This window comes from Glycine soja, chromosome 1 (genome assembly GCF_004193775.1).
Source record: "Glycine soja cultivar W05 chromosome 1, ASM419377v2, whole genome shotgun sequence".
NCBI classification, from domain to species: Eukaryota; Viridiplantae; Streptophyta; class Magnoliopsida; order Fabales; family Fabaceae; genus Glycine; species Glycine soja.
This window is the reverse complement of record NC_041002.1, coordinates 6,353,936-6,371,405: the sequence shown is the minus strand read 5'-3', so window position 1 is coordinate 6,371,405 and position 17,470 is coordinate 6,353,936. Positions and strand designations below refer to the sequence as shown.

At 32.2% G+C, this 17,470-nt stretch overlaps 1 pseudogene; it reads left to right on the top strand.

Moving 5' to 3' along the window:
• Positions 1-4,316: 4,316 nt before the first annotated feature.
• On the top strand, positions 4,317-14,906 carry LOC114407587 (annotated as a pseudogene).
• Positions 14,907-17,470: the final 2,564 nt, after the last annotated feature.

The following is a 17,470-nucleotide window of genomic DNA, read 5'->3' as shown; positions in this document are numbered from 1 at the left end:
ACTTTCACATAAGGGTGACGAAAATGTGGTAGAAAATAGTAGTCAGACTCAAAAGATAATAATAAAAGATTACGTGTCAAACTTGCAAGAATATGATATGATGATGATAGTGGAAGCATTTGGAACAACAAGATGTGAGAGTATTTAAGAAGTGTCCACCCAAAGCAAGGAAACTATGCAGCAAGGCATACTCCTATTAATTAGACTTGTACCTTCCATGGCAGTGGACCCGTTAAGCTATTCTTGAATACTCTCATATATTGTTGTTCTATAAATGCTTCCACAGCCACCATAATCTAATCATCTTGCAAGTTTGATACATAACTTTTCATTATCTTTGGAGTTTGACGACCACTAGTTTCTGACATTGTCATCATCGGCCTCAATATGATAGCGAGCTTTTGGTGTATGTGAATTGCCCTACAATGGCAGGGACAACAAGCTTTTCTACCCGGGAAGCTTAACGTGGATACCAGTAGATGAAGATCATAATCTGTGGCAAGCATGAGGGCATACATGTTATATACTATTGTATATTTGTGTTGGTTGATAGTGAATATGGTGAAGGATGAGGTTGAGATGGGATTTTGTTTATGATTAGCTGAGGGGGATGAAATGAGCTAGATAAAACTTGAAATTTGATTCTCTGTGCTTCAAATTCAAGTTGAGCACATTTAATGTCCAATTTGCCATGTGATTCACATTGAGAGCGTCCTTCGAAAGATCACCATCATAGTTTTAAAAGGTGTTCACTATCATCTGACAGCATGGTATCCTTCCCATTTTTAAACGACATACTTATATAAGAAAACCCCAAATAGACCCTGTGCTTGTTCTTACATAGTTACATGTAGAAACAGTCTAACATGTAACCTATATTTAGAGATATACAGCAATGGTACTAGTAGTAGCCAAGTAGGTCCTTGTACTGTAGTAAGTATAAATGTTTATCAGTCATCTTTAAGAAGATAGGGTCTGGACCAAAGTAGGAGGTCCCTATACCCTCGTCCTTTTGTGCTGCTTTTAATTAAAAACAGGAAAATAATACATTATATACATGGACCAATTCACATGATACTTAATACTTTAGGAGAGAAAGCACAAGAAGTATATGTATGATACAAATTTCTTAAAATGCATTTAAGATGTAACTTATTAACTTATTTTTTCTAAAAAAAATAAATAGGTGTAATTAAGTATGATACTTAGTCATATATTATATGAAGATACTCTTATTCTATTCACTTTAATTATTAACATTCATAATTTTTCTCGACATATTTCTTCTTATGATATTTTATCAACTATTAGATCTATATATTTTTTTTAATCTCTTTCTTTCATAAATATTAAATATAGGTTATTTGGTGTCTGTGTCGGATTTTCTTAAAGTAAAAAAAATAGTATTATTAATAAGGGTGTGGCTAACAGGTGTTTTTAGGGTTCTAGTTAGAATTAAAAATAACATTTTTTTTTTTGTTAAACTCATATAACTCATATAAAGATATAAAAGAATTTAATTTTATGTATCTTAATCAAAAAATGTTTTTATATGACTAAATGTTACTTTCCTTCTTTTATCTTTTAGTGTTTTATTTTTTATTTGATATAGTAAGTTTTAAAAGTTTTATTTTGATCCATTATATTTTTGAAGAATTTTGTTTGGATCCTGCATCTTTTTTGACTAAAACATTAAATATGTTAATAGAAAAGTATGACATGTACATTAATGTTGATTAAAATAATGAAATGACATATTAATTGAAATGATGTTGTTTTGAATAATTTTATTTTGATTTTTTATGTTTTTAAATTATTTCATTTCAGTACTTAAGTTTTTTAAATACTTTATTTTGGTCTATCTAGTTTGTAAAATGATATATTTTGGTCCTAAAAATTATATATGATGCTAAAGTCTAGGGAATATAATTGAAAACATTCTACCAAAATTATTTTTCGTTAGATGTGTTAGATATTGTAATGTATTTATTATTTACAATTTTTTAACATTACTAATTACCTTATGTGGTGTTTGAAAATCATTTTAAAGTTAAACACATTAGTCATGTGTATATCTGGACATAAGTAAGTCAATAATTAATGCTAATAAAAATAAAAATAATAAATACGTTACAATATTCACACAAAAACAAACCTAGTAGCCTAATGTTATGTTATATCAATTTCCACTTTCTTCTTTATACTAGGTAAGATGCTACCCTTCCCAAAATGTGGCTTTGGCAACTCTCCGCGATATTTGCTTAGGAAAGTGTTTTCCTGAGAAATAAAATTAAATATTAAACATTTATTGATCATTAAAAATAAAAAAAATTCAAATCAGAATTTTTTTCACAAATCAAATCAGACATTATTAATATCTTTTTTAAATCTTTTTTTTATATTTTTATGGAACAATTTAATCTGTATTTAAACCGTTTAGAATAAATTAAATTTATAAATGAATTTTTAAATACACATTATAATTAATTTTAGTATAAACAATAAAAAAAATTAAGTATATTTTTAGATATTTATTTTGTTATAGATTAAATTTACAGAAAATAAAATTTTATTATATTTTTCGTATATAATATTTTAATAATTACTTTTATCATAAAAAGGTTTGAATATCTTTTTTAATATAAAAATTCATTAATTTGAAAAAATTATAATTTAATCTCAAAAAATTAATTAATTTTAAATCAAAATAATAATGATACTCCTTGATTTCATGATTTATGGACATATATTTTAGAATTTAAAACTTGAGTTACACGATGCCCATTAATTGCGACAAATTTCCTTCAAATCTAATATTTTGGTAAAAATTATATTTTAAATATGAAAACAGGATCGGTTTATTAAATATTTTTCGTTACCATTAAACATTCAAATTATAATATAGACATGCAAAAAATTTGATTATAAGAATTTAAATTTAATTATAGCGGAACAAATGTTTAAAATAGAAAAAAATAATAATTACAGTTTTGTGCACCATTAAGTCACCGAAATTTATGTGTCTTAGTAGGAATCTATCTACAATTATAAATTTAATAATTCTTAAACAGCTCCGGATGATCCGTAATGAAATCAGGTAACTCCTCACAAAATGGTGCTTTGGAATGCGAGCCAACAAAATGGAGTGTATATCCAAACACGCCCGAAGACATCAATATCTATATACTAAAATTGAAGTATGTGAAAAATACTGAAATACCCATGGCTGAGAGCTTGACAGCTGGTCAAAATTTTGTTTTTTTGGTCAAAATACCCATAGCTGAGAGCTTGACACCTGTCCAAATTTTTTGTTTTTTGGTCATTTATGCCCTTCTAGGTTGGGTTGGTTTTCTGTCACCTTGCTGCCATGTGTTATTTTATGGTTCTATGATTATGATTTTAAGCCACGTAGCTTGGTGTGTTGTTGAGTGATTAGATTGCCGTTTGCAGTTTTGGTGGTTGGTGGTGTACGTGGCTTCTTTGTAGCGTTTTTTACTTCTTTCACTAGCAAGTTCCAAGCTGCTGATTGCATTTGTTTCACTTTTTTCATTTGTTTTTAGTTGGCTTTCGTCTTCAATATAACTGTTCTGTTGTTTAGGATTTTGGCGTGAGGCTGTGATTTCCAGTTCGTGATTTCCGTTCTTCTGTGGTTGAAGGTTCGAGTGCATGTTTATGTTCTTCTAGCACGTGTTCTGTTCTATTCTTTATTGTTCACACATTCTTGCTTTTCTTTTTGTTGGCCTGCATTTGTCAGTTGTTCTTTGGATTGCATTTACGTGGTTTTGGATTGATCGTATTATTCCTTTAGAGCTATAATTGTTTGGTTCTGTTTTTTTGCTTTTTTGCTGAGCTGGCTTTTTTGTTTTTTGTCTCTTATCACTGGCTTCGATGGTTGGATTGTATTTACATGGTTTTTGGTTAATCATATTATTGTTCGTCTATTGTGCATATGTGTTTTTTGATTAACCATATTATTGTTTGTGTGTTGTGCATGTGTGATTTTGTCATGTTTTTGTTGTTTGGTGATTTTGGTTTCTGCATGTTTATGTTGCTCTGGCACGTGTTCTGTTCTGTTTTTTATTATTTACAAATTCTTAGTTTTCTTTTTGTTGTCTTTCATTTGTCTGTTATTGTTCGTTGGATTGATTGATAGTGTAATACTTTTTGTGGTATGTTGGCATTGATGGAAATCTTATTGCATGTGTGGTTTAAGGATGGGTTGGTATTCTGTTTTCCAAAAGCTGAACTTTGTTGTGTTTATTTTCGGCCTTTCTATTTGTTTGTTGATGGTTGCAATATTATTTGTTCAGAGATATAATTTTTGTTTCTGCTTCTCTGCTATTTGCTGATTTGGCTTTTCTTTTTTGGTTCAGGTTGTTGCATGTATTGGCTTAGTAGTTCAACGAATAGTATCATAGTTTTTATGGTATTTTGTCATTCATTGAAATGTTATTGCATGTGTCATTTGAGTCTGTGTTGCTATTCTATTTTTTGTTAGCATTATTTTCTATTCTAAATTGACAATCATTCTTTACATAGCATTTGCATGGTTTTGGATTTATTACATTTTTCATTTAGAATTGGTAGGTCTATGTAATTTTATGGCGAGGATTCCTGACAAGATTAGGTCTATTGATGGATCAAAAGAAACGCTTAAGCTTGCTGTTAGGATCACCGATCTTTGGTTCGTTGGGACTCCTAACAAGTCTGAGCAAGCGGAAATGGTTTTTGTTGATTCTGAGGTATATTTTGTGCTCTCTATTTGATTGTTGGATTGTTGTTCATGTCATTTATTGATTATATAGTTTGCATATTTCAGGGTGATCAAATTCATGCTATTTGTAAATCGGACCACCTCAAGTCTTGGAAAGCTGATTTGAAAGAGAATTGCACTTATGTTATGCATAATTTCAAAGTTGTTAAGAATGATGGTCAATTTAGAGTGTGCGAACATGAGTACAAGTTATTTTTTATTGGAGTGACGGTTGTTAGAGAAGCTAATTTGCATGAACTGCCTTTTAAGGAATTTAGATTTGTTGAATTTGCAAATGTTGTTGCTGGCAATTTTGTGTCTGGCCTGTTGGTTGGTGAGTACAGTCACAATTTGTGCTTTCATTTTGATCATAACTTCTTTAGGTTTTTTTCGATGACCTATTTTCATTTCTAGTGGTTTAAGATATTATTGGGGTCGTTGATCAGGTGGTCTTTCGGCATGTTTCATCGAAAAATACCAGGGTTGTTTTTAGAATGAAGGATTTGAGGTTATGGTTAATCACAGTTTTTGCTATCTCCTGTGTATATTTGGTTATTTAGAGTTTATATTGTTGAGAATTTTATTTTTCATTTTGCATGGTGCTTATGTCTATCTTATCCTTATGAGGTGATGGATGTAATGTTGTTTCTTTGCTGTAGTGGTGAAATTTTGTCTTGCACACTTTGAGAGAATTACTGTACTCAGTTCCTATCCTATTTGAATGAACGTGGGGATGATGGGCCGATGGTTATTATATTGACACATGCCAGAATAAAAGATGCACAAGGTAAGTATGATATTTTATTTGTTGATTTGGATACTCAATAGCTGAGTTTTGTTGTTGCTGTTGTTGGCATTTACAGGAAGTTATCCAGCTTCAGTGAGCAATTCCTTCAAGGCGTCAAAACTATTGATTAATGATCCTATATTGGAAATTCAGGAATTTAAAGAGAGGTATTTTGCTTATCATCTTTGCTCTGTGGTTGTTAAATTCGTGTGGCAATCGTCTTGACTGTTTTCTGTTGCTTTATTCTATTTATTCGATTGGCTTAGGCTTTTAGATTTAGGTGTTGAGGTGAGTCGAGTTTTGCTACCTGGCGATCAAGCAAGCTCACAAGTTTCAGGGGGAAGTCAGCTATCATAAAAGGATTCGTTTCTTTCAAAGGCTGAAGCCAAAACTATTTTAGAAATCAATGTCATTTCTGAGGTGGACCTGTTATCTGTGTTTATTTTATATTCATTGCAGTTGGAAGTCGAATTTGGCTAGATTTGTTCGCATTCATATATTATAGCTAATGTGTCTAACAATGGCATTTTATTGTTGGCAATTTGATTGTTATGGTTTTTTAAAAGGACACTGTTTGTGTTACGGTGGGGACTATTAGCAAAATAGTCATGGATAACCATTCATGGTGTTATCCAGCCTGTGCTCAATGTCATAGGAAAACTGACATCCAAACAGGACCATTCACATGTGGATGTGGCAAGGATAATGATCAACCTGTTCTGAGGTAATTGGAGTTTTAGTCCATTAACATGTTTTATTCAGTATTTTGTTTTTGACTGGCATCTAAATTGGTAGGTATAGAGTTGAAGTCATGGTTACCCAAAACAATGAGAGTAGAAATTTTTTGCTCTGGGACCATGAATGTGCTAAATTGATTGGTGAAACAGCTGATGATGTGAATAGGGTCAAGATTGAAGTATGTTCATGCTTTATCATATGCTGCTTCTCATTTTATGTATTATATTTTGTTCTTCGAGTTGTAACTGGCAGCTGGTGAATTTGTGTTGTTTCTGGCAGGATGGTGATCTTGATTTGAATGCTTCCCCTCAAGCACTTGACAAATTGTTGGGTCATGTGTTTTCTTTTAAGGTCAGGATTCAATCAAATTTCAAAAATGCAGTTGTACTTAGATACTCTAAAGACCTGGATTTGATCAATGCTGTTCTCGAGATGCTGCCTGATAGTGAGGTGTTCTTTTCTAATATCTATTTTAGTCGTTGTTGTCATGATGATATGATTCATGAGTTTGACTATCATCAACTTATATATGGTGCAGGCATGTTCCAAAATAGATCCTTCCAATGTTGATTGCAATGATGCTACGCATGCTGAATGTGTGAGTTAATGTTGCTGTCATGAACATTGATATCTTATATTTTTTTTATTTACCAGTTTATGCTTTATGCAACAATCTCTGTCTGTCACAGCTAACCATGATCCGGTTGCGGGATTGCCTTTAACACCCAAAAAGCGGATGTCATCTGATGAAACCGATGATGAGTTAAGGAGCTCTCAAATTTCGCCAGCCCAACTATCGTCTAACAAATTAACAAGACATTCTCATAAGAGCTAATTTAACTGATTCCAGATTCTTATTGTTGTGTTTTCACGCTGCTATTAAAATATTGGCATATTGAACAGACAATTATGTAGTTTTTGTTATCACTGCATTTGCACATTTGAAAATCGGTTATTTTGGATTCATGCTTTTAGACGTTCTAAATTGAGATCTGTCCATATTGTGTTCCTGCTGTAGTATTGCAAGTTTTCTTATATTAAATATGGCATTGAAAACAATTGATTTTCCCAGTATTCTTTGTTTGGTTGTCCTCGATACAATTGAATTGTTGTTTATCATACCTTTGATGGTCTATATGGTTCTAACAAATTAATGGCGGAGTTAGCCTAAATAAAAAAACAGTGAAGGAGATAAATTGGTGTTCAAATAACATCAAATATTAAAAAACAACAAAGGAGGAAAATTTATAGCTACGTTGGCGATCATGTTGCTACTCGATATTCTCACGTTTTTAATCTGTTTCTTGATTAACTGCTTAATGAATTCCATTCCCATCTAAATTGCATGAAAATAACAGGAAAAAAAACCAGATTAAGAAAAAAATAGCATGCAGAGGATTGTGTCAAATTTTTAGTTTCAGTTTTCCTTCTCAATCGAGGTGCTCTTTAAATTAATCAAAGTTTCTATCCTGACATCATATTTCCTTATTTGGAATGTGTTTGCCATGAATGTTATCACTCCATTTTTGTAGCTATCACTGCTTTGCTAAAATCATGTGCTCGATATTTCAGTTGCAATTTTTAACTTCATTGATGGCTTACGTAACTTTAATCTTGATTTTAACTACAGCAAAGTAGAACTATATAAAACAGGTCTAATCTATGGCGAAGAGAAATCAAAGAAAAATTTGTGATGTGCTGGACAAGGTTACATAATGCCAAATAAAAGATGTAAAATAGAAATTTCATATTTCAAATTGAACACATGAGCTAATAGATTTGAGCGTACAAATTAAACAAATTTGTATTAGTGAATGGAAAATTCATCAACATATATACAATGTCTTCCATTGCAAGCTTAGTAGCAGTTACAGAAGTCAATATTTCCGCCAATAACTATGATCATTTCTACCTTACCTATTTTCCATCATGGCCTTGGTTTGTGTGTTTAGATTGCCACCAGAGTCCTAAATACACAATATCTTTCATTGCAAGCTTAGCAACAGCCCCAAAACCCAATTTTTGTCGAAACCAAGTGTCATGATTTCTATATTACCAATTTTGCTAGCTGTTGATGTTGCATCATAGTTTTGCTATGTCATCTACCTTTGGTCTCATCTCTTTACCTTACAATTCAGGCAATTCTATCATTACCCTTTTTCAATATATAGAATTGGCAACATGCAAACATATCTAATCCAGGAAATTCCACCACTAATAGTCAGCCTATAATCCATAACCAATGAAGTCCCCCATCTCCAATTTATTCCATCTTCTAATTTTATTGTAGTTTCTGCAGATTTAAAATAAGCGTTTGGTTCTTCGTTTTAACATAAATCTATTGTTTAGTTTATAATTCACCCAATTCTGCCTTTAGTCATTTTCAACATGCAGAACTATCAACATGCAAAGAGATCTGATTATACAAAAGCCAGGATCAACAGAAAACGTATTATGCAACAGAAGCGACATGGTCATGCTCAGTCATCTTCACAACCTACACTTAACTGCACTTCAGAATATAATAGTGAGACATCTCATATAGCATGTTCTGCAAGAAATCAATTTACTTAGTTGCCTTAATCACATTTTCTTTTGTTTTTTCTCTATTTTTTAGTGATTGCGTCTGATTCATCAAAAAGTGAAGATTCTGAATCCACACAAGGTACTGAAAAAAAAATGTTTCATCCTCTTTTTTGCTATGGTTTACACATTGCTATTATATGTATTTCTAATTTATGTCACCACTAATAGTCAGGCTATAATCAAGAAACAATGAAATGCTTCATCCTCGATTTTTTCCATCTTCTAATTTTATTGTAGTTTCTGCACATTTAAAACAAGTATTTGGATCTTCGTTTGAATGTGAATCTATTGTTTAGTTCACAATTAACTCAATTCTGCCTTTAGTCATTTTCAACATGTAGAACTATCAACATGCAAAGAGATGTGATTCTGCAAAAGCGAGGACCAACAGAAAACGTGTTATGCAGCAGAAGCAACATGATCATGCTCAGTCATCTTCACAACCAACAGTTAATTGCACTTCATAATATAATAGTGAGACATCTGATATACCATGTTCTGGAAGAAATGAATTTTCTTAGCTGCCTTAATCACATTTTCTTTTGTTTCCTCTTTATTTTGTAGTGATTGTTTCTGATTCATCAGAAAGTGAAAATTCTGAATCCACACAAGGTACTGAAAAAAAATGTTTCCTGCTCTTTTTTGCTATGTTTCAAATATTGCTATTATATATATTTCTAATTTATGCAGGTTCAAGTTCTAATTTTATGACTCCTTTCGAGGATTGTCAATCTCCAACTAATCAGCCTGTAATCAACACTGAAGGTAATGACTATAATTCTGATTTCCTGTTTCAGATGCTACAGTACATGTTCTTAAATTAATATTCAAAATTATGATCATGATATTGTACTATGATATTGAACAATTTCAGGATATTCTGATCTTGGTGATCAACTCATCCAATGTAGATATTGTAATGCACAAATGTGGTATGATGAAAGAATATCAAAAAATAAGAATTGTCTGAATCCAAGGTTCAGTTTATGTTGTGGAGATGACAAAGTTGAATTGCCATTATTACAAAATCCACCCCAATATCTGCAACAACTTCTATTTCATGATGATACAATTGATAGTAAAAATTATCAACATAACTCGCGAGCATACAACATGATGTTTGCCTTTACTTCTGCTAGAATTAAGCTAGATAAAACAATTAATAATTCAAGAGGACCTCCTACGATCAGAATACAGGGGCAACCATGCCATAGAATAGGCAGTCTATTACCAATGCCTAGGAAAAAACCCAAATTTGCACAGCTATATATCTTTGACACAGAAAATGAAGTGCAAAATAGAATTAATGTCATGAGGTAGAAGTTCTTTTATTTTTGTTAGTGAGAAAATTATTCATTCACTTTCAATAGTTTGTGCAGTTATGAATATTTTTAAATATTGTTTTTTCAGTCAATATTCCGGAATTCAGAATCATATTGTTTCAGCTTTAAGTCACATGCTCGATCAACACAATTCTCATGCTAAAAGTTTTAGAATGGCCAGAGATAGATTGACAGCTGATCAAGCCAATAATATCAAATTGCAACTCATAGCTGCTCGGGGAAAAGATGGCCGTGTATATAATATGCCTAATGTTCCGGAAATTGCTGCACTTATTGTTGGCAATTTTCATCCAGACTCAAAAAGAGACATTATTGTTGAAACTCAAAATGGAGAATTACAAAGAATCCATGAACTTCATCCTAGCTATCTACCACTACAGTATCCTCTACTCTTTCCTTATGGAGAAGACGGATATAGAGCTGACATACTTCATTGTTGTACTTCATCCAGCAAAAAAAGAAAGCAAAACTGTCTGACAATGAGAGAGTGGTTTGCTTATAGACTTCAGTCCAGGTCAAATGAAGCACAGACTTTATTGCATTCTTGAAAATTATTTCAACAATTCATTGTTGAAGGTTATACCATGGTGGAATCTGAAAAACTTAGCTATATCAGAAACAACCAAAAGAAGCTTAGAGTTGATAAGTATTCTAGCTTACAAACTTCATTGGATACTGGAACAGCTAAAGGCTTAACCAAGGGAAAAAGAGTCATCTTACCCTCAACGTTTGTTGGGAGCCACGTTATATGGATCAACTTTACTTTGATGGTATGGCAATATGCAGTCATGTTAGTTTTCCAAATCTTTTTATTACTCTAACCTGTAATCCAAATTGGCCTGAAATTCGTAGATTACTTTCACCTTTGAATCTCAAACCGACAGACAGGCCAGATATTGTATCACGAATTTTCAGATTAAAATATGAACACATGCTGTCAGACTTAACAAAGGGTCAATTACTGGGAAAAGTGGTTACATGTAAGTTGACCATCATTTTATACTTAAATACAAATATAACTTGGTCGTTTGGCCATTTTTGTTTGTTGTATAACGCAGATATTAATGGCTAAAATATTACAATTTAACCAACGCTTTTACAGATATGAAATACATAATTATACTTACCATCATAACATTATCTTTTGTGAATCACAGATATGCATTTTATAGAGTTTAGTTGATAATCAATTTTTATACTTAAATTAAATACGAATATTAGTTGGTCATTTGGAGATTTTTCTTTGTTCTATAACGTAGATATTTATAGCTAAAATATTACAATTTAACCAACACTTTTACAGATATGAAATACAGAATTATACTTACCATCGTAACTTTATCTTTTGTGGATCACAGATATGCATACTATAGAGTTTCAAAAGCGAGGACTCCCTCACGTGCATTTATTACTATTTCTACATCCAGACAATAAATATCCATCTTCAACTGACATTGATAAGATACTATCAGCTGAAATACCTTCCCATCAAGATGACCCAGAACTCTACAGATTGGTGGAGAACCATATGATACATGGCCCATGCGGAATTTTACAACCCAACTCTCCATGTATGAAAGAAGGCAAATGCAGTCGTTTTTATCCTAAACAATTTCAGCCTCAGACTCTTTTGGATTCAAACGGTTATCCAGTCTATCATAGAAGAAACAATGGTCATTCAATTTCAAAGAATGGTGTTATCATTGATAACAGATATGTAATACCTTACAATCCAAAATTACTGAAAAAATATCGGGCTCATATAAATATTGAATGGTATAATCAAAGTACTTCAATCAAATATTTATTTAAATACATAAACAAAGGCTATGACAGGGTGACTGCTGTTATGCTTTCTGATAGCGATAATGTAGCTCAAAATGTAAATATTCAAAATGATGAACTTAAAGAATATCTAGATTGCAGGTAATTTCATCTTAACCTGCATAATTTATTATCTCACTATTATATTTACTAACCAACCTATATCATAGATGCATTTCTCCCTATGAAGCTGCTTGGAGAATATTTGCTTTTCCAATCCAGGGCAGAAAGCCTGTTGTTGAGAGATTGTATTTTCATCTTCCAGATCAACACAACATTATTTATGAAGATCATGATGATATAGATGATGTACTATCGAAACCAACTATTTCAGATTCAAAATTCCTAGCTTGGATGAACACTAATAAAGATTTTGATGAGGCCAGGAATCTAACTTATTCGCAATTTGTGTCAAAGTTTGTATATAATAAAAGAAACAGATCATGGCAACCTAGAAAAAAAGGATATACCATTGGAAGACTCATATGGGTACCACCAACCACAGGAGAATTGTTTTATTTAAGAATGATGCTTGGCAGTTGCAAATGACCTACTTCATTTGAGGATATCAGGACTGTTGCGAATATCCAATATCCAACATATAGAGAAGCATGTTTTGCAATGGGCTTTCTACAAGATGACAGAGAATATGTTGAGGCAATCAAAGAGGCCAAGGACTGGGGCACAACTAATTATCTAAGGAAATTGTTTGTATTAATTCTGTTAACAGGTGCCATGAGCAAACCTGAAGAAGTTTGGAATCAATGTTGGCATTGGCTAGCTGATGACATTGCATATCAATATACTAAATCAACAATCAACTCAGGTAGGCTGTAACAGTTTTTATGTTCCACAGCAATGGTCACAATCATTCACTACCAACTTAATTTTTATTTTTTATTGACTAACAACTTGCTTTTTTTTTTCTTAGAAGTACAGATCAATGATGATACTCTTAGAAATTTGACATTGATTGAAATTGAACAACTATTGCACATAAACCAAAGATCACTAAAGGACTATCCTACAATGCCATATCCTCAGGATATCAATCTCACATCCTACCTACAAAACAACTTGGTATTATCATAACTCAACTACAACCATGATGAAACGAGATCAGAATTTGAACATCTTTTTGCATCCATGACAAGCAATATACCTATTCATATATTATAAATTCTATTAATGACAGTTAACATCTTATAAAAAATGGTCATTGCGAATTATAAATTATATTGATGCTTTTATTATTCTATTAATAACAGGCAATCTACCCTCACTTAATTGTTTCCATCAATGACTAAATTAATCTTCATTTCAATATAACATCAGCTTACCTATCAATGCAGATGAACAAAAAACAATTTATCATAGAATTATCCAAGCTGTCAACAACAATGAAGGTGGAATGTTTTTTCTATACGGATTTGGAGGCACAGGAAAAACATTCATATGAAGAACATTAGCAAGTTCATTGAGAGTAGAAAATCAAATTGTAATTATTGTTACTTCTAGCGGAATAGTCTCTCTATTATTACCAGGAGGCAGAACTGCACATTCCAGATTTAAAATTCCTGTACCAATTTTTGAAGACTCAACATGTAATATCCATCAAGGCACCGAATTAGCAGAATTATTGAACTAGACAAGCCTAATAATTTGGGATGAAGCACCAATGGCCCACAAATTCTGTTTTGAAGCGCTTGATCAAAGTTTAAGAGATATTATCATAGATAAATCAATGTCAAATCAAATATTTGGAGGCAAAGTTATAGTATTTGGTGGAGATTTTCGCCAAATACTACTAGTCATCCCAAGAGGAACGCACTTAGACATTGTAAATGCAGCAATCAATTCATCCTATCTATGGGATTCGTGTGAAATATTGACCTTGACAAAAAACATGCGCTTACACAGCAATCTAAAATCAGTTGATGAACAAGAAACTGCCACATTTGCTAAATGGATTCTAGACATTGCAGATGGAATTATAGATGATGAAAATGATAGTTATGCTACAATTCAAATTCATGCTCATCTACTCATTACTCAATATGATGATCCAATCACTGCTATAGTCAAATCAACATCCCCAGACTTAGATCAGCACCACAATAATCCTAAATTCTTTAAATCGAAGGCAATACTAGCTTCAACAAATGAAACGGTAGAACAAATCAATGATTACGTGCTATCCTTCATTCTAGGTAATTATATCCTTACTTATTTAATTGTCACTTGCTCAGACAAAAATATAACGACTGAAATTGTAATTTTGCAAATCATAGGTGACCACATGGAATATCTAAGCTCTGATTCCATTGATAAATCAGAAACCAGTGAGAATTCATATTTCCAATCAATTACTACTGAATTCCTTAATTCATTGAAAACATCCGGTTTGCCAACTCATTCTATCAAACTTAAAATTGGAAGTCCTATAATGTTGTTAAGAAACCTCGACCAAAATCAAGGTCTATGTAACGGTACTAGATTAGTGGTAACAAAGATGGCAAAACATGTAATTGCAGCTGAAATTATCTCAGGTAAAAACATTGGCCTCGCTGTTTATATTCCAAGAATGTCAATGTCTCCTTCACAATCACCCTGACCGTTTAAACTATTAAGAAGACAATTTCCGATTATGCTATCTTATGCAATGACAATAAACAAGTCACAGGGACAATCAATATCCATGGTTGGACTTTATTTGCCGAAACTGGTATTCACTCATGGCCAATTATATGTTGCATTGTCAAGGGTCAACTCAGCAAAAGGATTAAAAATTCTGATTCATGATGATGAGCAGAAAAGCATGAATTCCACCACCAATGTAATATACAAAGAAGTGTTCAGAAACATTAAAAGTTAAATTTCAGTTGTTTAATATCAGATTCAATTCTATTGTCATGCTTTTTCAAACAGTTCTATTCTTTAATAATCAATTGTTCAATATTATATTATCACTGCATTATATAATTTGAGTTATTACAACCTTCAATACAATTCAATTGATATTAAATATTGAGAATTGACAATCAATTTCAATTCTTTTCTGATGCTTTCTGAAACAGTGCTACTCTTTTGTGATCACTTCTTGCAGACAATTCCATTGATTTTAAATACTAAGAATCCACCAAGAATAACAACAACCAATCTATAATTTTTTAAATAACAATGACAATTCCATTCATATCACCACTTTCACCCAGACACACATCGAGAAAAATACATACATATATATACATATATATATACATACATATATATATATATATATATATATACACGTGGTTTTATTAATACCAAAATATGCTAGATCAGTCAAACATCTTATCTTTTAAATCACATTATAAATAAAAAACTAAGGATAAATAAGGCTGACTAACTAGCGGTAGTAGTAGTTAGTGGACTACAATCCTTTGGAACTTGATCTGTCTGGGAGAATTAGAGTCCTCACAGAAAATCCTTTTAATTTTGTTTTAATTTATTTCAGTTTGAATTTCAGTTTTTTTACTCTATCTTGCCTATTCTTCTCTATTTTCTAACGTGCCTCCATTTTATTGATTTTTTTAGAAACTGCACACACAACAGTTTCACAGGGGCATTAATTAAGAAGATATGGGTAATGGTAGAGTTGATACTGCAATTACTTCAAGCACGGGAACGTGTAAAATACTTTAATGATTAGGTGAACTTTACATTATTAATCTATTAATTAATCTATTAAGCTGAAAACCTTATGGAAAAAATTAACGAATTTAAGGCCCAACTATTATATGCACACCACAAATAGCACTAAAGTCCAATCACTTCTGAAACCATTCAGAAAAAAACCGTTCGGTTACTTCCACAACTATTCACGTTGAGGCTCTTCATATCATCACTGCCTTTCACATTCAAGAAGCAACTATTCACTTACACCGTTTCCAACATAAACCTACCGCCACTTATGCCATCGAAAAGATAAATCAATTAATCAAGTGCACTCAACTATTAACCCATATTACCCGTTCCTCTGCAAACATCATCTTAACATCACATCACCATACTTTTACTTCAGAAAAACCCAAGATGAGTACCTCATCCTCCATCGCTTCAACCAGAGTAAGGAGCCACTCTTACAAAGTTTATATCTTCCAATGCATTATTTTTCCGGTTTAAACTTTTGACATTAGCAAATCTTTTGTTCATGCAGATCAGATATCCAATTGTGAGACCACCTGCAATCATGCAATTCAGGGTAGCTTTCCACAATGACTAGGTTATAGTTTAAAATACAAAAAGCTTTTTTTCCTTCCCTTGCATCTGTTGGTTATTGCTTACATTCCATTTGCATGGTTTTTGATTGATCATGTCATTTCTCTTCGTTCTGTTTTTTCCCTGTTTCCTGCCTTGTGTGTTCTGTTTTTGCCTATTTCTGCTGACTTCCATGCTTCCATTGCATTTTCATGCTTTTCAATTCACCACATTACTACTTTAAATATATAGCATTTTGCTTTGACTGTGGATTTCGCGTGGAAGTTTATATCATTTTCATTTAGTTCCTTTAACTTTTTTCATTTTCTCTTTTGACATATTACTTCTTTTCATGCATTTTCTTGCATTTTATATTCAGACATTCATAGAGATACCCCTATTTTACCATGAACAATGGGCACCCAATTACCCACACGAAGTTCGGTTCAAATACAATGGAGCAACCTACCCAATACGGATCCAACAACACCGAGGCAGATATTTTTTTGCAGATGGACTCTCAGACGTCAGGGCAGATTTAAAAATCTACGAGTCTATTATCATCAACTTCTTTGCCTACGATGATAACACCATCTTTGATCTACATTTTACACCTCCCCTGAATCAACAAACATGTGGTAGACCAATACTTCATTCCCGTGTACATGCCCGGAGAACTGAAATTACCCAATGTATACGGGATGCTCCCCAACCACCGGTAATATACAATCACATTAACTTGCATTATTATGAGAATTTCAATAACATTATTAATCTCTATAAATGATCCGTAGGAAATCCCATCACATGCAAGGAAATATCTGAAACAATGTGAGAATCACTTGACAATTTTAAGGAAGAATGCACCTCCTCTGCAATGGGACGTCGTTACACTTGACCACGACATTAAAGATAAAAGTATCGTCCGGCCATGGTACAAGTTTCTCAGGGAAAACAATTTCCATCACGGAGACGAGGTATCATTCTATTACCAGCCACATGAAAGAATTTGGGAAATAGTCATCAGAAGAGAAAGGAAGTGGCTATAATTTTCGCTTTATATGTGATTATATTTTGTTTTATATATAATTATGTTTTGTTTATTTTCTCTGAACAATCTCCATTTCATCAACATTATAATTATATATCTATTTAATATTCAATTATGCTCCTGTGATTGCAATTTTATTAACCAAG